A 16,246-nucleotide genomic window follows, 5' to 3' on the forward strand; every position below is an offset into this window, starting at 1 on the left:
TCCGTGTCCTTGTCCGAAGTGCGCCTATGCTGCTTCTCCAAGTCTGCTAATTGTGTCTCAAGCTGTTTGAGCCTCTGTCTAATGGAACGGAGAACCCCAGAGTGCTTAGCCATCGTCATCCCACGGATATAAACCTTAAAAGTGTCCCACACAGTTTGAAAACTATCCACCGATCCCAAGTTGGTAACAAAGAACGTGTCTATGTCCTCAGCTAATTCCCCTCTGAATGCCTCATCCAATAAAGAGTATGGGGGGGAACCGCCACGTGAACAGGGGAATTTTCCTAGCAGGCGCAGTGAGGGTCAAAAGTAGTGGTGAGTGGTCTGACAATGTACGGGGGATAATCGTGCAATTCGTCACCGTTCTCAGTAGCGGGGTCGACACAAACCAATAGTCAATCCTAGTGTGTATATCATGGTAAGCTGAATAATGCGTGTAACCCCCCTTCCCTGGATGCCTGTGTCGCCATGTGTCCGCCAAGTCTAATTTGATTAGTTCTGAGTGCATGAGAGCAGCAGACGCCGCAGGGCTGCGGACTGACCCCGTTGACCGGTCCAGGTCCGGGTGCATCACAAAATTGAAATCACCCCCCCACATCATTCTGGAACCAACATACATTCTACACATATCTGCCAACGCTGAGTAGAAAGCAGGATTGTCAAAATTTGGGCCGTAAACATTCACCAACAACAGATCTTGCCCTATACCCAAGCAACGGGTAATGAGGTACCTGCCCTCCGGGTCCACAGATAGCGGAGTTAGCTTTAGATTCGATCCGGGGTTCACCCACGTCACCACCCCCCTTGAGTGAGTAGTAAAACCTGCCGCCACACTGCAGCCGCTCAGACCTCTAGAAGGTAACATTTTACTGGAAAGCGGGAGATGCGTTTCTTGGAGTAGGGCTACATCTATGCAGTGCCTGTGCAGATAGCTTATAACCTTCCGCAGCTTCCTGTAATCATTCAGCCCCCTCACATTCCAGGTCAGCGCTCTCAAACAGCCCGAGCCACCATTCATCCTTTGAGCTTCACTATCCTCCATTAACGTTCCGCACTGGTTGATAGTCCCATATAAGATACCTAGCCCTCCTGGGCTCCCCAGTTCGGACCACAGAACTCGCTACAACACCCCTGTCCCCTGGCACGCCCCCCCCCCCCCTTGAAACTGCATTCCAGAACTCAACAAAGCAAACCGCCCCAACCGGAGCAGACAAGTATCCCCCTCCCCCCACCCACAGCCGACCACCCCCAACCTGGTCAGACAGATCTCAGTACCACCCCCCATCACCCCTGTGACCCAACCAGTACAGTCCCTGTAGTGACTCTCTCCAGAGTCTGTAAGTCAAAAGCACAGGGGCAGACGTTGCCAACAAAGCAATGAGTTGACTGTTCAATACCACTTAGCTTCCGTACTCCAGTGCCATGCCCCATGCAGACTGTCAGTGCCAATATGTTGATTGGTCTACCAAGCGCTCAGTGGCACTCCACCCCGCCCCCGGCGGTGCAGTGCCCCCGTACAACAGTTGCAGAGCGGACCCACCCTTCAAAGAGCTAAAGCTGTGACGTGACCCAGCCGATCTAAAAGAGGAACTCTCCCTGGGCCCCCACAGTGCAGAATCAAATCAGTAAGATCTCACCCAGCTGGAAGTTCCAGTCACTAAGCCAGGACGCCAGTTGAGTCAAGTGCATACAACACCATCATCACTCCGCATGCTGCAAAACTCCAGGCAGCATCCACCCAGCGATATAGTGTCAGTCACAGCAAGGCCGCGTCCGGTGCATACAGGGCAGGGCGCTCAATCCTGCTCCTTCAACAGCGAGGACAAAGCAAGGTCTTCCTGATCCTTACTGGGGCCATTCCTGCGCTCTCGGGCCCACACCTTCAGTGACTTCTGCAGCTCCCGTGGGTCAGTGAAGAAATGCGAGTGCCCCTGTCTGTTAATCCGAAGCTTCGCCGGGTATAACATCGCGTAGTCTAATCCAAGATCACGCAGCTAATGTTTGTAGGGCGCAAATTGCTTCCTTTCCACCTGGACCTTCACAGTGAAATCCGGATAGAGTGAGATGTCCATCCCCTCATATTGCAGCTTGCCCTTGTCTCTAGCTAAGCGAAGTGCAGTGTCTCTGTCTCGATAGTTCAGGAGCTTCGCTATGATGGGTCTCGGGTTTGCGCCCGGCTTCGGTTTGGGGCCCAGAGAGCGGTGGGCCCTCTCAACAATGAACATGGGGGAAAAGGCGTCATCCCCGAGTAGGACCTTCAGGAGTTTCTCCACAAAGAGCTCCATCTTGCCGGTTTGCGTAGTCTCCGCCACACCAGTAATACAGATGTTGGATCTTCGTGACCTCGCCTCCAAATCCTCCGACTTATCTTGGATCACCTGCAAGAGCCGTCCAAATTGCTTCCGGTCCTTGTCCCACTCCATCTGAGCCTCCTCCACCTCCATCAGCCGTCGCTCTGCCATGTCGAGGCGCTCGGCATGCTTGTCCACTCGTTCCGACATGCGATCCATGCAATAGGACAAGGCGTCAACTTTGGCCCCAACCGAGGCTATGCTGTCTTGTATTCCTTTCTCCATTGCAACAAGCATGTCGCGAATATCTGAGCTCATGGAGCCAGCAGCGGACGCTCCTTTGGGGGACGTCTCCGGTGCAGGCACTTCGGATCCCTTGGCCCGCCGCTGCTCAAATGCGAGTTTGGGTTGAGTCTTATCATTCTTTCCCATGGTCAGTCTGGTGGACATGCAGGCATGCAACACCCCTGGCGACCTCAGCACGACGGAGAGCACCAGTGTTCTTCTCAACGTCGGCGCAGACTTCTTTCCCCAAGTAGCAGCGCTCAATCACCTCGAAATGCCAGGATTATTGAGGGTCACTCCAGAAATGTGCGTCCCCCTCACACCTGTAGCGGTTGCACACCACACGTCTCTGCCAGTGAACACACTACCGTGATTGTGTAGAGAGTCCCTATTACGCGCTGCACATCCCAGTGCGGGCACAGAACAAATCCCCAGCCAGGTGTTATCGGCGCTTGTCACCTTCTCAGTCCCACAAAGATGGTGGATGCATCACCAAGCCAATCACTACCTCCACAACCGACCATGGCGGTCCAAATCTCCTCTGGGCGAGTAGTCCTGTAGTGCAGCCAAGGGCAAGACTGTAGGCTGTGTAAAATGGCCGCCTCCGGGCCAGACCCAGTTTCAAAATTGCGGTCGTCGCTTGTCCTGGAGTACACCAGCCTTCGGAACCACAAGTCGCCCCCCTATACCGCGACCAGTGAAGCCATTGCTCCCAGTGAAGTTCGGGGGGGCCCAGTGTCAAGGAGTAGGAGCGGCAGAGGGGGGCAAGGCCTCTCCCCTGTTTCGCAGTATCCACTAGGCGCCCCCGGGTCCAATCTCCGTTCGCCGGCGCCCCAGGTCAAGGCGCCGGCTCAGTGCAGGTAAGGCGGAGCGCACAAGGCACCGAGCTCCCAGCAATTGGTCGCGGCGGTCAGGGGGCTTCCACGGCCAGCACCAGCGCTAGTAGCGGCGCAATTGTGGGGATCGAGGCAGTGTCCCCCGACAGCAGCCCCCCAGGAGCTATGCAGCCGCCACTCGGCTATCACTAGAAAAAGTCTTGGTACGACTCACTGTAGGCCGCCTCCAACCGCTGTGTCACCCGGCGGGGTGCGAAGGAATCCCGGAAAGGTGGACGCTCCCCCTCCGGCTGCGGAGCCTCCCGTCCGGGTCGCCCGTGCCTCTCAGTCCGCACGTAGAGCGACGTCGTCGGGGCGCTCCTCCCAGGAAAGGCCGCGGCTTCAGGCCTAGTCCGCCACCGCCAGGACCTTCTTCCGCGGGGCAGTTCGCGGCCGCCAAGCCGCCCGAATGCGATGTGTCCGGGCGCTCCGAGGAGAGCAGGGAAGACCTCCACCACAAATTAGGCAGTTTTGGCACTTTTAGGATACTTTGTAAGGATTTAGTTGGGGCAACAGCGAGGAACTCAAAGCTCACACGTCCGGCATGGACGCTAGCAAGCTCCGCCCCCCCTTCCAGGTCTTTTTACCACATCCAAGGGTTTCATGTGCCCCAACTTCAACCAGCAACAAACGCATACTTTGCACAGCCTGTCGCCTTGCACAGCAAAAGTTGGCCATGCCATGCCACCTACTCACTGCAGGTGGCCATACCCCACTGCGCGCAATTCTTTACCCATCCTTGTGAAATGGTGACCTGCCCCGATTCTGGGCCTATTTGCTTTTTAATTTTTTTTAGACATGTGGCTTCAAAGAGAGATCTGCAAATCTAGCTCAAGCTACCATTCCCTGTTGCCCTGGACCCATGCAAGATTCCCTTTCTGGTGCTAGACCCACAGATTGGGAATGAGCCAAGCCCTGTACCCACCCTCTGTGGAATGTCACACACTGATGTGCATGGCCTTTGGCTGTGCCCAGCGGGGGTTGGTTGGCATCCAACCACTGCATGCAACCAACACGAGTCATGCACAGTGCAGGTTGGCTGCAGGGCCTGGCCAGAAACCAAGCCGTACATCCAGACCTCTTCTCGCAGTCAATGGCACTGTGCATGGCATGTTCAATGGCGTTTGGCCATAGGGTCTGTTCAACCAGACATTTCCTTTTGTTTACTATTTTTAGGTTTCACCTGGCGTCCACTGCGCAGCAGTGTTTGCGCAGGCGAAATCTTATGTTTAGCAGTACGGGGCTTTGTCCTGCCTCTCTCTTCCATTGACTAGCTCCATAAATGGAGGCTAGCTATTGGAAGATCTGTCAGTTATTCTCTGAGCAGATTCGTAGGCGTTCCGTAGATTGTTTCTCTCTCCGCCCCTCTTAGAATGTCATGCGGCGGGTGGCGGATGGTTTTTTTTTCTTCATGTTTTGGTCTTTTTCGAAGTGTCTTTTGCAGGAGTGGGCTGCGAGATTTAAGTTGCCAGGAAGTACTTTCCATTTGCAATCAGGTAAGCAGCATTTTGTTATCATTTTCTTATCACTTTGTACGTCTACCCCGTCTCATGTCATCTCCCTGTTTGTTTTACGTCTTTGCGTGTCTCGTTGCTGTCGTCTCTGTTTTTTTTTCTAGGTCTGGTGTCTCCGTGTATTATTGTCCGTGGCTCATGGCTGTTGTCTTTGTTTTCTATCTGTTTTCTGTTTCCCGCTGTCCGTGTGCCCGTTCCCGCCCCCCCTCCCGCTGTCCGTGTGCCCGTTCCCGCCCCCCCTCCCGCTGTCCCTGTGCCTGTTCCCGCCGTCTTCCCTTTTTGGAGCCCCAAGCTCGCATCCAGCTCGCTCTCCGGGATCATGGTTCCATTGCAGGCTGGGAGAAGCCCTTCCGGATTTTGGGGGGCCCATGGGCTATGAAGGAGCTGCCTTAACCGAGTTGCTTTGCTCCTTTTTTTTCTTGCTTTCTGCCTTTTGATTGTGCCCGTTCCCGCCCCCCCTCCCGCTGTCCGTGTGCCCGTTCCCGCCCCCCTCCCGCTGTCCGTGTGCCCGTTAACCTGCCCCGCCTCCCGCTGTCCATGTGCCCGTTCCCATAGGACTTTTAATAAAAAAATATTTGTGTTGCAATTTGGTTCCCTAAGGCTGCTTCCTTAAGTCGCCTCGTGAAAGCTTCAACGTTCCCACCCCCCCTCCCGCTGTCCGTGTGCCCGTTCCCAAATGACTTTTAAAAAAAATTATTTGTGTTGCAATATGGTTCCCTAAGGCTGCTTCCTTAAGTCGAATTATTAGTGTTGTAATTTGGTTCCCTAAGGCTGCTTCCTTAAGTCGCCTCGTGAAAGCTCCAACATTCCCGCCCCCTCCCGCTGTCCGTGTGCCCGTTAACCCGCCCCCCTCCCACTGTCCATGTGCCCGTTCCCATAGGACTTTTAAAAAAAATTATTTGTGTTGTAATTTGGTTCCCTAAGGCTGCTTCCTTAAGTCGAATTATTTGTGTTGTAATTTGGTTCCCTTAGGCTGCTTCCTTAAGTGGCCTCGTGAAAGCTCCAACGTTCCCGCCCCCCCTCCCACTGTCCGTGTGCCCCCTAACCCACCCCCCCTCCCGCTGTCCGTGTGCCCGTTCCCATAGGACTTTTTAAAAAAATGATTTGTGTTGTAAATTGGTTCACTAAGGCTGCTTCCTTAAGTCGCCTCGTGAAAGCTCCAAACCTGCTGGCTTAGGAAAGGCATCGAAGCAGTGGGTGGCCAGGAAACCTCCATTGCCTGGCTCCGGCTTCTTTTAGGTAATCTTGATAGATTTTTCTAAAAACAGGTCGGAAATCTTTCAGACTTACCTCAGCACATGGACAATGAGCGAGCAGACCAGGGTGTGAGGTCGATGGGAGAGCTCACCTGGCAGAGAAAGTAGAGATGCACTAGACAAGGTGAATGGGTTGATGAATCCCTGCCCCCGGCGTCCTTCGGGTGGAACGGTATGTAATTAGCGGGTGTCGGCTCTGAACACGAGGTGGTGTGTATAGGCTGTGAGGTTGAAATAGGCGCTGCTCTTGTTTCTGCTGGTTTGTCCATTCGAGCAGGAAATTAAGTCTTAGTTAGATACACGGTTCACTTTTAGATCTCTTTCGGAATTCTTTTTTTTTTAAAACAACGATAACTTTGTTGAAATCCGAAAGGTAGGGGTAACACTATCTCATTTAAACTCACCTTTATTAACTAGAACAGTAATTGCGTGCAATTCTAGGTTAGTTAGCACTTTCTTTTGAATAGTTTTGCACTTTTTGAATGTAGCGCCTGGATACCCTCACGGGTGACGATAAGCCCTCTACAAACATACGGATTGATTGATTGTGCTTTATGTGGCTGCGGGCACCAGTGTATTACCCAGTCTCTTATACTTGTGAAATGAATGTGTATATTTGCGGGGAATAATAGTGGGAGAACGTGGGAGAGGCCCCTGTTGGTTAGAAGCAGCCCTTCCATCACGTGAGCTCTGGCTGTATATGACTCATGCGAAGGGTGGCCTCGCCTGATCTCACTTGCTGGTCGCATTCCTCAACCAGGAAGGGTGAAGTGCAGAGCAGGTGAAACATTAACTCTATACCTTCCACCCAGGGAGGCGGAAACGGGTGCGAAGTCTCTTGCACTTACCCAATGTGATAAACATCTGGTGATCTGATTGCGGTCATGGCGTCAGTGCTATGGAGGTTTGAAATGGTGCAATAGAGTTTTGTACAACACACGTCATGAGTGTATTTTTCGCACCGGAAGGTCAGTGTGAATATCATTCTCATACTCGCTGGCCGCTACTGATGTCTGTGCACAATTACCCAGCACCGGAACCATTTGCCAGATTTGACCCCGGCTAAGCATATTGTGAAGGACGAGCAAATTCCATCCTGTGCAAAATGTGTTATAAAGTATTCAGATAAGATAATTTAGTAAATATGAGCGCAGGTAAAGGTGCTTTACTGCGTTGCTCTCTGCCCTCGCAGGTGCCCTCAGCTCTAAATCCTCTGCCATCTGATCTCACCCCGGGCCCTCACTCACTTCTTACCCCTGTACTCTCATCTCTTACCTGTGCCCTCAGCTCTTACCCCTGTGCCCACAGCTCTTACCCCTCTTACTCAGCTCTTACACCTGTGCCCTCAGCTCCTACTTGTGCCCTCAGCTCTTACCCCTCTGCCCTCAGCTCTTTCCCTGCCCTGTGCCCTCAGCTCTTCCTAGGCCCTTGCTTCTGACTCCTGTGCCCTCAGCTCTTACCTGTGCCCTCAGCTCTTACCCCTCTGCCCTCAGCTCTTACCCTGCCCTGTGCCCTCAGCTCTTCCTAGGCCCTCGCTTCTGACTCCTGTACGCTCAGCTCTTACCTGTGCCCTCAGCTCTTACCCCTGTGCCCTCAGCTCTCACCCCTCTGCCCTCAGCTCTTACCCCTGTGCCCTCACCCGTGCCCTCTGCTCTGACACCTGTGCCCTGTGACCCTCGCCGGTGACCATGTCCAGCATGGCGGGGGAGATCGTGGCCTTCCTGCTGGACCTGTCGGGCTGGGTGCTGGTATGCTCCACGCTGCCCACCGACTACTAGAAGGTGTCGAGCATCGACGGCACGGTCATCACCACGGCCACCTTCTGGTCCAACTTGTGGAAGACCTGCATCACCGACTCCACCGGCATCTCAAACTGCACGGACTTCCCGTCCATGCTGGCCCTGGTGGGTCCGTCCCGACGGGGGGGGGGGGGGCTGTGTATGTGTCTGTGTATGTGGCTCTGTGTATGTGTGTGTGTGGCTCTGTGTGTGTGTGTGGCTCTGTAGGTATGTATGTGTGTGGGTATGTGTGTTTGTGTGTGGCATTTGCGAGAGATTAAGCTATTGGCATTGTAAATGACAGTGCCATTTATTTATCTGTTTTCAAAATCAACACATACATAAAAATGTTGTCATTTACAATGCCAATAGCTCTAACTTTTTCAAAGGCGAAACAGTTGCATTGTAAATGCTAGTTCCTTCCGCGGCCGCCATCCAATAGTCGAATACAACAGTAGGGCCACCAGAGTCGCGCGGCCATGGCCGCCCCTCCCTAGCTACGCGGCTGTGCCCCGAGATAGAGCGGCAGTGCGTTTTACAAGTATACACACATTTACATTTAATGGCTTTCCCGGTCGCTGCCTCAGCCAAGTTTAAATGTAAGGAAGGTGGAAAAAGTGTGATAAAAAGAGAAAAATAAAACCGCAATTTCATGGCCCTTTTTTTGCCACACTGCAAGAATCCAGAGTTAAACGCCTCTTCTTCGTTGTTTTAAATATAGGATACAATGCGAAGCCTGAATGCACGTTTACACACATTTTCAGTTTGTTTCTGCACTTTGTCGGAGTATGAATGTCATGTAAATATGCTTTAAAGTTCAAAAGTAGGGTACAAAAACAAAATGAACACAGCTGCGTGGACGGCAAGCACTTTTTTGGTGGAAGCACACAACTTCTGTCCAATGAAAACATGTACTTCTGGTTCACAACATGTGGGCGGAGCCAAAGCCCCTCTCTAGTGATGCGCACATAATTATCTGGTGACGGCTGCACTTTCAAGACAGAACACAAAAAGAAAGAGTTGGGGAGGACAAATGTTGACGCTTCAATCACCCTTTATTTGAAACTGTGAGAAAACCATAAAAAAGATTATGCATAGATTGAACAGCTGCAGAGTATTCATGCGCATACAGCCAGCAATAGAATAGCATGATCTTTCTCCCAGAGGGTCTCAGCCGGTTTGTAAAAATCAGTCATCCAATCAGGAACTGAATGTCTTAGATGGTCTTTAACATTTCAGGATAGAGGGGTGTCCAGCGTTGAAATTCCCGAGGCTTGGCTTTCCTCCAGACCCTTTAAACATCTGTCTTATTGTTGTGGCATTCTAGTAAAATTAATAAAAGATATATGTGTAAGCAGTAAATTAACATTAACCACCCCCCAGTAAATCAGTAGATACAACAAACCAAAATACAAAAAAAGAAGTTTATACATTTCATTGCCCTTCCCAAAGTGAAACATGCAACATAGATAAGCTGCTCAGCTGCTCCCCCTGAGCAGAGCTCTCTGGGTATGAAGACGTCTTACAAGGAGTGATAATAAAGAAACATAATATAAAGTCATTTTGTTGTTATGAAAAGAGTCATCCAGGGAAGAGGAAGGAAAGAGGTCTCTTTGGTCAGTCCCTCGCCTCTAACAATCACCAAGAAGACACATGAATGAATGTTTGTTTGATGACACCCCCTGGGATTTTGGGCTGACCTGTATTCATAGGATAGACCCTTGCAAAGAATGCAAGCTCTAACCCTCAACAAAGTTTAATCCTTAACACGAATCCTGAGACGCCTAAATAAATGAAAGGGTGACCCAGAGAAAGATGTCTCAATGCACCTCAAAACCGTAGCTGACATCATGATACAAAGGGACAGCCTGAAGGAATAGTTTACCTGTAACTCCAGTTCTCTCCTAGGGAATTTCTATTTATAGTCATAACCACTGAATAGTCCCACCCACGTGAGGGGGCCCAAAGCACTTTTTCAGAATATATCTTCTTAAGTGTAGATGTTTGCCAGCAGAGGTACTTAAGAAAGACAAATATTATGCAGCCTGTAGGACTATTATTATTATTATTATTATTATTGAGTCTTATATAGCGCGTGGTTACCCTTGGGCATCCCAGCGCTCGTCCAGTGTACACATCATAGCAAAAACAGCGTTTGGCGGGGAACAGATGGGTTTTTAGGAGTTTGCGAAAACGCAAAGTACCTGTTTCAGAGCGAAGGGCAAGCGGAAGAGAGTTCCACAGTGCTGCCACATTAATGGAAAATCTTCTACCACCAGTCCTAGCTTTTTTTACTCTCGCGACTTGCAAGAGGTGTTGGTGGTCTGAGCGGAGGGCGCGAGGGGCCTTGTAAGACTGAACCATACTACGTAAGATTGGTGGCCCTTTCCCCTGCAAAGTCTTGTGGGCCATGCAGAGTGCCTTGAACCTCACCCTCTCTCTCACAGGGAGCCAGTGAAGCGCCTTCAGCGCGGGTCGGGCTGATTGGCGCCTGGGGAGGTCCATCAAAAGCCTGGCGGCTGCATTTTGTACTTGTTGCAATTTATTTAGGGTTGATTCTGGAGCCCCCAGGAACAGCAACGCGCTGTTCCTGGGGGCTCCAGAAAAAATCTCTTTCACAACCCCTTTTTTTTTACAGAGAATAAAGAGGAAGGGAAACAGGACAGAGTATCCCCATATGCTGTCATTATATGAATTAAAAATAGAGGCTGCGCCTTTAAGAACCAAGAGACCACCAGTATCCCATCATGCTCAGCATGTGGTAGTTGCTTAAGTTCTTTTTAAAAGTGATGATTGATTATATTTAGGTCCCATGGTTACCACAATCTACTTAATCAGGAGGAGGGACGGTTTCTCGTGACTATAATGGAAATTCCCCACCGAGAGAACTGGAGTTACAGGTAGAAATTATTCCATCTCTGGTAGGGGATTTCCTTTTGTAGTCATAAACACTGAATAAAGTAGCAAGCCCATCCCCACCGAGCACAGTGGAGAAGACAGAGTGAACTAAGGTAGCCATTTAAGGAAATAGATTTCTGAGACAGGCCTGTTCAACGTGAGCGTCTGCTCTGGCATCCGAGCCTAGGCAGTAATGTTTGGTAAATGTATGGACAGATCTCCACGTGGCTGCTTTGCAAATATCCGGAATAGGTATATTCCTAAAAAAAAGCAGCAGTAGCCGCTTTACCTCTAGTGGAGTGCGCTTTAGGTTTAGCTGCTAGCGTCTTGTCAGCTTTTTGGTAGCACAAAAGGATGCAGGAAATTATCCATTGGGAGATGGATTGTAAGGAAGTGACTAAACCCATATGCAGTAGACCTTAGTTGATAAATAATTGGTACTTTCTGCGGATGTCCCTTGCCTTATCGAGATAGAATTTGAAAACTCTCCTCAGATCTAGAGAAGGAAGATCTTTCAGCTGGAGTAGAGGGATTCTGAAACAATGTTGGTAAGGAGAGGGTTTCATTAACATGAAAGTCCTAAATAACTTTGGGGAGGAATTTTGGGTGAGTTTTAATGACCACTTTGCTAGCGTGGAAAACTGTATATGGTTTGTGAAAACAAAAGCACTTAGATCTCGCTAACCCTGCGAGACGATGTTATTGCTACAAGGAAAGGTGTCTTCCAAGCAAGGTGTTGAAGGGAGGCGTTGTGGATTGGCTCAAAGGGGTCCTGCATAAGACGCAAAAGTACTATCTTAAGCTCCCACGGAGGAGAAGGACGCCTAATGGGAGGAAGAACCTTCTTCCGCCTTTCTAAAAATTCTTTATGACGGGGATATTGAAAAAAGATTTGAGAAGGACGTTTTTTTTTGGCAGTAAGAGCTGCCAGGTGAACCTTTATGGAAGAGAATTGCAAGCCAGATTATGCCAAATGGAGCAGGTACGGAAGAAGGACATCTTCCTGGCAAGATATAGGGTCCACTCTCTTAGAGGAACTCAGTTTTCAAAATCTCTTCCATGAAGGCATATGCGGAATGGGCGGAAGGCCGCTTCACCTCTTTCAGGATATCCATGCAGTCTTGTGGCAGATTCAACTGTCCATACCGTATTAGCTCAGGAGCCATGTCGCCAAATTCAAAGAGGAGAAATTGATGTGTAACATCTGGACTCTGAACGTTGTTAGCAGATCTGGTCTGCATGACAGCTCGACATATGGATGGACGGACAGGTGAAGGAGGTCTGTGAACCACCATTGAAGTGGCCACTCCGGAGCTATGAGGGTCTTCTTGGTTCTCGATTGATACAACTTGATGAGGACTGTTGGGATCAGTGGAATCAGTGGAAAAGCGTAGAGACATTTTCCAGACCAATTGATCCCTAAGGCATTCCCCAGCGTCCCTGGCTGGAAGTACCTCGAGGCGAAGCTTTGGCATTTTTTATTTTCTGTGATGGCAAACAAGTCGATAGCCAGAGCTCCCCACCATTGAAAGATGTTTCGGACGCCATCATCGTTTAAGTCCCACTCATGGTTTTCTTGCAGGAGTCTGCTGAGGGAGTCTCCCTGAGCGTTATGTACACCTGGCTGGTGTGTTGCTGTGATCGTCCGGTCCCAGGCTAGAAGACATTTCTAGATCCCCTGGGTCTCGTGTGACAATGGCCTGGACGTCATCCTTTCCTGCATGTTTTTTTTTTAACTTGTTTTTATTGTTGCATCATCAAGCATGAAAAGAGAATGAATCATCAGCTGGCGTGGCGTCAACATTCAGCCGCGGTCAGCAATTCGCGCAACTTTTCTGCATATAAATCTAATCAATTTGGCATTTCATCCACTGAACATCACTGACCATTCAAACAAGTATTCAGGCTAGGATACAGGAAATAAACTCCGCATGGGAGAAGGAGATGAACAGTAGATGTGCGAGTCCCCGCCACGGGGGTTGTTGGATCAGGGTCTGTACAGTTCGCAAAGTGGTGGTGCCAGGTAACTGGGGGGACAGAACTGTGGGGGGGAGCATGTAGGCGGTAGCAAGAGCATAGCAGGAGGAGACGGGTGTCAGGCAATGGGTAGCAAGGGGGTCCGCAGTATTCGCTCACAGTAAGGTAGAGCGGTCAGATGGTGGAGTCGTCTCGTGTATGGGGGCAGCGGGACGGTCGGCATGGGGGGGGCGGTGTCGACGGGGGGCGTGGAGTACCGGGTTCCGGCTCAGGCAAAGAGGGTAGCAGCAGCAGTCAGGGATTATGGGCTCACTCGAGTGGGCGGGAGGTGGGGAAGGGGGGGTAGGTGTAGGCGGGTCATCAGCGCGCATGGACTGCCGGAAGCTATGGAGAAGCATGGCCCATTCCATAGAAATGGGATGTTTACGTGCTCCCTTGGCCTCCTCCTCCCGGAGGGCATCTTCCTCGGCCGCTGCCCATTTACAGACCGCCCCTGTCCATGCCGCTATGGGGGGACCTTCCGGGGATTACCAATGCTCAGCTATACATCTTTTCGCTAATAGCAGCGCTAAGGACACAAAGTGTCTGTGTGTTGGGACCCGTTTAGATATGTGAAAAATACCTAGTGCGCTGGATTATCAAGAGGCTAGAGTTGTGAGGCCTGTGAGATCTGTCAGCGTGTCGTGTACCGTCCGCCATAGGGATTGGAGGCCGGGGCATCCTTTCCTGCATGTTGAGATGGCACATGGTTGTCGTATTGTCCGTCTGAACAAGCAGGGAGAGGGACCTGAACGATGGATGATACGCCTTCAGCGCCAGATGGACTGCGCGGAGCTCGAGGAGATTGATATGGTACGTTGATTCCTTCGCTGACCACTTTCCCGGGGTCTGGAGGTGGTCTGTGTGGACTGCCCATTCCCAGCAGTGAGGTATCCGTGACTATGGTTTGAGATGGAATCTCCTGATCAAACTGAGTGCCTTGGAGGATATTGGTTGGAGAGCACCATCATTTGAGGGACAGCTTCACATGGAGGGACAATTGTGTCCGGTCTTCTCAGTTTGCCTGTCAGTTGGTCCCATTAGTCCTCAAGACATTCCTGTAGAGCCCTCATGTGGAGATGGGCATTCGGTGTGAGAAAGATGCCGGAGGCCATCGAGCCGAGAAGGCGGATACTGTTCTCACTGTTGGATGGGAAGCTTTCATGAGAGAATGACACTTCTGAAGGATCGATAAGCATCTCTCCCACGAAGGACACCCTTTTGCCCTTAAACGGTCGATGGAGGCTCCCAGATAATGTAAGGTTTGCACTGGGATAGAGACAGACTTGCTGTGATTGATCTGAAGGCCCAGCCTCCATAGGGGATTGCAAGTCCAGTTGTAATGAAGCTGAGCTTCCTCGGACATGGACGCCTTGATTAGACAATCGTCTAGGTATGGGTAGACGAATATCTTGTATCTCCGGGGATGGCCAGCCCCTACTGCCATGCACTTGGAGAATGTTCTGGGTGCTGACTTCAGACCAAATTGGAGGACTTGGTATTGGCAAGGGTCCTGTCCACCACGAACCTCAAGAACCTTCGATGCTTTCTGGTGATTGGTATATGAAAGTATGCGTCTTGAAAGTTGTTGCAACAGAGCCAATCCCCCTGGTGTAATTGGGGATAAATTTGGTGTAGTACCAGCATCCAGAACTTTTCTTGCTGAATCTACTTAATGGCTGTTTTGAGGTTCAGAATGGGTCTGAATTCATTCTTGTCTTTTTTTCTTGATGAAAAAGTACCTGGAATAAATGCTTTTACCTCGTTGTTGTTAAGGAACAGGTCACACCACCAGAGGATGTCGACTCCAATCATAACAGTGGGAGTTGGAAACTGGATGGTTTCGGTGGCATTGACTGTCCCAGACTGGTGCACCTCAGACAATATCCATTGCAAACAATATTAAGTACTTAGGCCTCTTGCATTATGTTTTGCCACTCTGCCAGATAATGTCTGATGCTTCCCCCACCGGAGTCGCTAACAGTAACAGAAGAGGGGAAAGTAATGATTCAGGGTTTTGAGCCAGATGTTTGTTTGCCCCCTTGAGCAGGCTGCTGGGTAGAATTCCCTCTAGGCTGTTTTCTTTGATATGATTGGTAGCGTCGATGGTGCTGTTGTTGTGCACCACTTTGATGGTGGCTCTGATACCAGTGAGGGGTTTGAACCCTCTGGAAACCGAAGCGACGTCAGTAAATTCGGAAATATTTCCTCTGCTCCCTGGGTGTCTCTAAGCTGAATGCCTCTAGAGCAGAGGTCTTCAAACTTTTGTAGGTTGAGACCCCCAGCTGAATTTTTTTTAGATGTTGGGCCCCCCCACCACCTGACAGAAATTTCTGGAATCAACCGCCACGCGCACATTCCGGGCATATCCAGCAAATAACATTCAATACAATAAGAGTGTTTAGTAAACTTCAGGTTTGTTAGTGGGTGAGGTGAAATGACAGAGGATTATTACACAGCTCAAAACACCACTTTCCAAGAGAAAATGTGTGCAAATTGTTTTTACTAGGATGCTTTGTTTTACACATGACATGGATTGATAATAACACCACCAGCGACTGGTGTGCCTGTTTTTCAGAGACGGTCAATCTGTGGGTGGATTTTTGCCACTGCCATCCTTAGGCTGTGCTCCACATTCAGTCTGGAACGGTACTTAGTCTTTAATACCGCAAGTGCTGAGAACCCAATCTCACATAAATAGGATGAGCTGAAAAGCAAGAGAGTTTTGATAGCAGTTTCTCCCAAAGCTGAATATTCTGCAGTTGTTTTCAGCCAAGACAGGGACTGTAAGGGAGACAGTGTTGTCAGATGTTTTGAGCACTGCCTAGCTCTGAGCTGGTACACGAGAAACAAATCTTCTCTAGAAATCATTAACAAATGTTTTAAGCAGCATTATAATGGGATAATTGCCCACCAACCAGTTATGGATCCGAAGACAGTTGAAAGTCCACAGAGAAGGCGCTGAACGAACACCTAATGGAGAAATCCGTAGTGGTACTATAAGTTGCTCGCCTGAAGAAGTGGGGGTTTGGGACACGTTAGGCTTATGTGTAAAAAATAATAGAACTGATTATAAATTAATGATGTTGTCTAGTTTACTTCAGAGTAATGTTGTCTGACAGACTTTGTGAAGGCAGGAACATGTTAGGGATTTTGGGTGCCCTGGGCCAAAACTATTTTGGGGGCCCCTGTTCAGTACAGGTTTGAGTTTAAATGATTTACATTCAGCTCTGCCATACTCTATTTAGCCAGGCTACTAACGGTGCTCAGACACCGTAGTCGAAATTCTAAAAGCGTTTACATCTAATATTCAGAGATAGTGATGTGTTTTCAC

At 50.0% G+C, this 16,246-nt stretch overlaps 1 protein-coding gene across 2 annotated transcripts in view; it reads right to left on the reverse strand.

Moving 5' to 3' along the window:
- Positions 1 to 9,034: 9,034 nt before the first annotated feature.
- LOC147659114 (uncharacterized) overlaps positions 9,035 to 16,246 on the reverse strand; it is a 91,301-nt gene continuing 84,089 nt past the window's right edge. For both annotated transcript variants that reach the window (XM_086951965.1, XM_086951964.1), the window contains one exon: positions 9,035 to 9,321. The gene's annotated coding sequence lies outside the window, so the exon portion shown is untranslated. The remainder of the gene's footprint in view (positions 9,322 to 16,246) is intronic.

The sequence above is a fragment of the Lissotriton vulgaris genome, unplaced genomic scaffold (genome assembly GCF_964263255.1).
Source record: "Lissotriton vulgaris unplaced genomic scaffold, aLisVul1.2 SCAFFOLD_2417, whole genome shotgun sequence".
NCBI lineage: Eukaryota > Metazoa > Chordata > Amphibia > Caudata > Salamandridae > Lissotriton > Lissotriton vulgaris.